The sequence below is a fragment of the Hydractinia symbiolongicarpus genome, chromosome 14 (assembly GCF_029227915.1).
Source record: "Hydractinia symbiolongicarpus strain clone_291-10 chromosome 14, HSymV2.1, whole genome shotgun sequence".
In the NCBI taxonomy this organism is placed as follows: domain Eukaryota; kingdom Metazoa; phylum Cnidaria; class Hydrozoa; order Anthoathecata; family Hydractiniidae; genus Hydractinia; species Hydractinia symbiolongicarpus.
Window position 1 is genome coordinate 2346086 of NC_079888.1, and position 7085 is coordinate 2353170.

The window sequence follows — 7085 nt, forward strand, 5'->3', positions numbered from 1 at the left end:
TCCAGAAGCGGTTGCCTCTTTTTGTCCAGTTTCTCATCTGCGATTATATCGTCGATCAGGAATAATGTTTTGTATCCGGCACAGAAATCCGTCATCTTTTGAATCCATTCATATAACATACCTCTGGGCTCAATTAGAATCACATATCTATCCCTCCAGAACCAGTTACTCCCCATATATGTCTTGTTCCATCTTAATGTTGGACATATAATCACAATGAAATCGAAGTGATCAAAGTATTCACTCTCCAGCAGTGTTACTACGCGTTTGGATTTTCCGCAGCCCGTTGGACCGACGAATAGTGCCGTGTGAGGATCTTTCATGTAGTCCATCTTAATATAGTACATCCATAATTTCACCGTTTTGAATATTTAATTGAGCATCCATGATTAGATATATGTAGGCGTTTAAGGATCCTGCGGTTTCGGCCGTCTTTTTAACTTGCAGTGTGATGCCCTCGCTCGCATTTTCAATCCGTCGGCCGGTCCCGTGCAGTGAGTTTTCATCTATGGTTCTGAAATCCAGCCATAGAGCATATTTCGTGGTTAGGTAGTCCGCGACCTTCACATCATGTAGTTGCAAATGTTTTTGTATTTCACCGGCGTTGCCATCCCTTTGCTTACCCTCTGCAAAATACTTGCATATTTCACCATAATGCTCAAACGGTTGCATCCCCTGGGCGAAAAGTTGGTTAGGCTTACCCTCAACTATGGCGGATACCTTTTTGATCTTAGGATTGTAGAACCTACCTGTATCTCGTTTGTAAGCTTTCTCTTCTTCAAACAGAACCAATATACCCTTCAGGGACTTGCACGGTGTATTGAATGACCAATTCCACGTTGTGTCTGACTTACCACCCTAATTTGTCTATGTCTTAGAAATCTGTCGTAAAGTACGGCCATGTTTTGGTATTCATTTGAAATGAATCTGGCGAGTGTGGGTTGTGTCACAATCTCATATTCGAGAGATATGTTGGAGATTTTGTATTTAGCATCCGGCGCCGGTGCCGTGGCGGAACCCGAAGGTTTGGTAGGTGTTGATAATACTACCCTGTCATAATTGTTGAATGTTATCTCATAACACAGCCTATTACCTAATCCGGCCTGATAATAAGGAATCGTGCTATCCAACATTTCAAAATCCAGCGGTATGGTGAACTTGTTTTTGTATGCATCATAGATTGCTTTGTCCGCTACCTCCGATGCGTCTTTATCCGCGGCTCCAACTCTCAGTTTCATGCAATTTTCCGTGCACCCTTCATCAAAGATGATACCTTGTCTTATTGCATTTCTTTTTTCAGACTTGGTTAACCATAAATCTCTGTAGCACCCGAAAAGATCAAAGTCATCAATGCTCAGAATCTCGGTACCCTCGAACTTGATAGCTAGCTTTTTAACAATTGCCCTCCCTATGTTAGAGACCAATGTTCTCTTCGTGTCGACTTTTGACTCGAGTTCAATGTCGAAACTTATTTTCGAAGTACCCGGAACAATGACATCATCGTCACCTAAATTAGGGAACCTAATCAGGAGTAACTGGTTCTGATCAATCTCACTTGGGTTGTGAGTGACAATTACTTTTTGATGCGTTCCTTTTACACCATGTGCGGTTCTAAGCGAACGCTCTGGGTTTAACTTTTTCCCGTATTCCATGCTATTCCATATTACTTTTATTTTATTTTACTTTAATTCGGTTAATGCTACGGTATCATCTATACGCCGTATCTCTTATGTGTAGGGTAACTGCTGTCTTCATACCACCCCATAGCACCTTACCATCCTGACCTGTGACTCTCATGGTAAGTGATTGAAGTAAACCTTTCTTTAGTTTCTTATATTGCGGATTTTTCGGTTCAATATATGTAAAATCACCACCATACTCGGATATATGATATGTCATCAGGTTGTTGCTATATTCACCATCTTTAAGATTTAACGAGTTATCCAATTCATTAAGATTAAAATGTAGTTCCGTTATACCCCCTAGATTGAATATTTTACTCAACTTAGAGTTTCTAGCTAGTTGTGTTGATTTTACATCACCTCTCACGATTGAATTCAACTCCCTCCCCGTGTAGTGCTGACCCTGTGGTAACCTAACCGTGGTAACTCCATCAGCCAAGGGTATATCTATTGGAGCTGTAGCTACATATGTGACATTATCCGAAAACGTCTCCACGATCGCAACCTCCTTTGTACCATGTGAGTTGTCTATCGGTTGATACAAATAGATTTTCTTCTCGCTATTTACGTCCTTTATTGTGATATACATTATTATATTAGAGATTGTGAATATATTTAAATCAAAGAATGGATGACATTTTCAGATATAACCCGAATGCGGCATATAAGCCAAATGGAGGGCTGGATCTTCAAATATTGGGCGCTAGGGATCTGTACAAACAGGCCATTATTGTGTCTGAAAGTGGCTCTTTCCCCGCTTCCTTTCCTAATATTTTTACCAATTATGAACTTAGTCATAACGCGCAACGTATGAGAATTTGGAATGAGCAACCTTTTAGATTATGGCAAACCCAGCTAAATTTCGCCACTTGGTGCGCTTCAAGTGCCTGTGGCGTAAGTTCGGAACACCTGAAGGATGGTAGATCTATGGTCAGGTCAATATATCGTTTTCATGTGTATTATCACATTAGGCGAATCATTAAGCGCCTACAGACACCTCTACCCTTTGAGGATAGCTTCAATCGATACGACAATCCCTATTCAAATGAGGAGTTTTTAAAAATCTGCGGCGATTATGGAGTTGATCCCAACCCCATGAAATACAGGGGTCAGAACTTTTTCAGCTCATATCAAAAAAGACGTAAAGAATATCCGACTCCGGGGTTAAGTTATTTCACAAACGACTCCATGACGCAGTGGATTGTGGAAAAATCCGATGGATTTACAAAAACGGGCCTTGTGAAGATCTCGAGCAGTGTCAGGGCCTATGCCTATCTTGTTCTTAGTTCTCAAGCCTCAGCGCGATCCTCCATCCTCGGTAATAATTCAAGTGCTCTGACCGCCCAAAAAGTTTTTATGAATAACCTTGAGGACATTGTTAACCGTAGGGTCGATATTCAGGAGGACATTAAACGTTATCAGGATACGTTAAACTACGCTTCAAGTAAGGTTGATTATTCGGTTGGACAAGGTATTTATATGTTACCTAGTGACATGAATCTCAGAATTAAGACCGGTGTGGTGGATTACAACAACAAGATTTTGATATCGGGTGAAGATCTTACCATCGGTATTAATCGAAAGGTCAATGTTACCGAATCACATAAGATAACTAAAAAGAAGCCGGTAACACCCGATCATCCTGATATCCATCCTGATAAACACATTACCGTACACCACGTGGATACTACAGATAAACACATTACTGCACCTTACCACAAAGATACTCCTCCTACACACGAAGATGAGAAGATCGCTCTTGTGATTGTTATGACAACAGGTTATTTCATATGGTATTTGTTTAGATAAAGAATGACGTCAATTAAATGTCAATCAAGCCAGAATAACAATAGAGAAACAATGCATTCCTTACATACCAAATATCCTTAGCAACGGCTACTTTCGTTTTGACTTTTTTCTTATGTAAACAACTTTCTGGTATGTAAAATATGTAAAATCCTATTGTTATAAGCGTTTGATTGACAGATGGTAGATAACAAAAACTGCTTGCGTGTTGTTATTTATAAAGTGGTATAAAGAGATGTAATCGTGAATATAAACACAATGGCTTTTCCAACAGTTGAAGAATTTGAACAAAACATAGAACAAGTTACTCCAATCATAAAGTGGAGAGAGCTGCCTAAAAACGATATTTACCTTGTTAAATATGTGAAAGAGATGGAAATATCAAGACCCGGTGCTCTTTCTGAAAAATCTATGTATGCGGAGGTCCAAGATAGAATGGGAAATAAATATAAGACATGGTTGCCCGCAAGACGTTGTGATGAATTGAAGGATTATGGTTGGAATGGTGATGCCTTTGTCAGATCAAATGGTCTCAAACAATCTCAAAATAATCATCAAAATCGATTCTTCAGTTATGACATTATGTGGCGCTAAACCTTGCAACATTGCAATCATCTTTACTTGTTTCTGGTAAAGATAGACACACCTATCACTGTAATTGGGGGACACGGCAGGGAGGGTGGGGAGGGACCCATGGGACGGGGAGGGAGGGGACACGGCTGGGGAGGGGGTTTTGGACAGATATTATAGAGCATGCCCGCTTATTTGACGTAACGTGGTAAAGTGCACATGGATTTTATGGACTCTTCTATCGTTGATTTGACGTGGATGATCTATAAATTGACGTGGAGTGGCACAGAATATATTAATCGCTGTCCTAGGATCCGCATTTTCCTATCTCTACCGCAGTGGCCATTATTAGAAAAGGCCGCGCAGTTTGGGGTTCGGGTATGTGTCTATTAAGCTCTGCTTCATGTGCGGTTACCACCGAATATGTTAAGATATATCGGGAGAAACAAAACAAAGTCAGAGCCTCATATCGCGTTGTACAAAATGCCATCGATGTGTTCGATAAAACGCTACCAAACTTTTCATCATACATCAGTAGAGCCGATTTTGAAAGTTTGTGTAATACATATCACAGAACTCTCAAGGATCTGGATAAACTAGATATAGGTTATTTAGAGTAAAGTTTTTTTTCTTTGTAGTAACCAATGGCAGAGATTTATCCGAAGCTACCCACGGCTCCTGAGTATTCGAGCGAGCAAGACAAGTTTAACACAAATACAGTTAATTCCCAACTTGAGGAGTTGATAAAATTAAAAAACAAATTCAACACAAAGTATGAGAAATACAACAAGAAATTACACAGACTTGTGATTCTAAATGCCGGCGCCACGGCCCTAACCATCACTTCCGGCATAGGTTCGGTGGTAACAGGTGCTACACTCATTGGGATACCCGTTTCTGTCGGATTGGGTGGTGTGGCCCTATCTGGCTCTATTTCCACCGGCATTATCGCAGCTTTGATTAAAAGATATCAGAGCAAGCTTGACAAAGTCATGAAATTATATGATGTTGCGACGTCTGCCATCGCCGTGTTTGAAAACTCCTTCTCACGGGCGCTGAATAATGATGACATTAGTCACATTGAATTTCAAACCCTGTGCGGTATATACTACGAAGCTCTGGACAAAATTACGAAAACCGACAGAAAGATGGAGAGCGAAACGCGCAACCAGTTTGAAAAAAGTCTAATGGCCGAGGTCCAAAGCCTCAGAAAGACGGTAAATCAGGAACAAAGTTAGTAATGTGTGCATGTACGCCGCTCGCATATTTCGTGTGCTATTTGAAAAATTAATATTTGAAAGTAAGGCGGTTTGTGACATTATGTGGCGCGATCGCCCGAGCCATGGCGGCCCTATCTGCCGACCGCCCTGTGCGAACCTCGGCATCATCTTTACCAGATACAGGTAAAGATACTTTTTATGTATCGTCCCCCTTTTTCACCAACCTTGCACATAATCAGGAGGTAATTCTGTATCTTCGGGTATTAACATCAATTCCTCTTTTACAAAAGCCCGTCCGGGTCCGTCTTGAACATAGTACATTACACGGTTACCAGGTTGCACTATTACCTCACGCAATCTATATGTGTTTTTCGACCATATTCTGTCGGTTGCCCGTCTCCGCCCATCATCATGCTCTTCACCAGGTTGTAGTAGATATCTATACAGGCCATCTTTAGGTAATTCTACTTCAGGTGGATAATTCTCTCGTTTAGCAAGAGGCACCTCTTTCATTATAATAGCATCTTTTGGTTTCATACCAATCATCTGCGTCTTTGTATCGTTTAGCCTATCAATCAGTTTATACAGATGCTTAACCCATGTAGATGATACCTTTTCCGAATCATTCAGTTCTTGAGCATCTTGTATTTTGAATAAATTTTCCGCAAGTATCTTGTTCAACGCCTCAACAAAAGCTGTGTGCGTATGCTTATATTTTGTAGTCGCCCTTTTAATTTCAACCTTATGCTTCTCCAACAGCTTTGTCACATCTGCTTTGAATTCTGAACCGTTATCACATTGGAAAGTTTTTGGATAAGTTAATGGTCCGGCCTTGTAGATGTCTTCAATCATAGCGGCAACCTCTTTGGCTTTCTTAGTCCTCAAAGGTCGGGCTACTTTGTATCTGGAAGCAGCATCGATTCCCGACAAAATGTACTTATATTTATTACCATACAGTATGTCACCGGGCATGTACAATAAATCGAATTGATGTAAATCATTAGGGGTGGTAACTTCATAATGTGGTCTTTCAACATGTTTTGGAGCGGGTAAATGTACTTGCCAAAATGCTTGTTTTGATAGCCACTTCTTAATCTCCTTTGGTTTGAAACCGAATCCTCTTAAATTCTGAACAGCCTTTTGTCCTTTCCATAAATTTTGAGGTTGATAGTAAGTCTCTTGAAGTTTAGAGTTTGACATGTTTTATTTATGCACACCTTTATTTATCTCCTTTTTGTTATGATGTGGTACGATAAAAGTGCTTAAAGTTTTTTATATTATATTAATATGTCAGACATGGCTACTCAAACTGATCTACATTGTGATACCACCGATGGTGGTGTACCCGACTACAAATTGATGAAACTGAGAGAGTTGCGGGAGGTTGCTAAATCCCGTGGGGTGAAGTATATCACGGGGATGAAAAAGGCTAAACTGGTTGAGATGATTGAGAAGAATGATCTCGACCCATCCTACACCATCGATCCGGATACCAAACGGGAATGGTATGGATACTGTTCAAGGTGGAGGTCGAAAAACAGGGAGGCATATCTAAAATCTCAAAAACGTTATAACGACAAAAGATCCAAGTGATTGAACAACCCTTTTTTTGTTACTCAGACGAGTAACAAATGTTGGTGGGTTGGTACCCATGGGAACGGGGAGGGGGACACGGCGGAGGTGGGTGGGTACCCATGGTCTATCGATGTATGTGTGTTTTAGCGTGTTTTACTACAATTTTAGCATGGTGGGGCAACCACAAACTAGGACACTCACAACCTTTCAGCACGATTTTTAAAACCGTCTT